We start from the raw sequence: 278 nt of genomic DNA, 5'->3' as shown, positions 1-278 counted from the left end.
AAATCAAGAGTTATCAAAGCTTATGCACAATTTCACAAATCACCTTATACGCTAAAAGTTAAATCCAACATTATAGAAAAAATAAAGGAGCTACGAAAAGTCTTATAGTTCTCACCATATGAAAAAATACGTATTGAAAACCCAAAGAGATATCACTCTACAGAAGGTAATAGCAATAAAGAACTTGTGAACCCACTTCCATGTAATAACATCTAGGTGCTTCACTCCCTGGATCCCTACAGCCATGGCAGTCTCAACGATGTTGGCCGACATTGAAG

This window comes from Theobroma umbraticum, unplaced genomic scaffold (genome assembly GCF_002168275.2).
Source record: "Theobroma umbraticum cultivar Fairchild unplaced genomic scaffold, ASM216827v3 scaffold_7.0, whole genome shotgun sequence".
Classification (NCBI taxonomy): Eukaryota; Viridiplantae; Streptophyta; class Magnoliopsida; order Malvales; family Malvaceae; genus Theobroma; species Theobroma umbraticum.
This window is presented reverse-complemented; position numbering follows the sequence as displayed.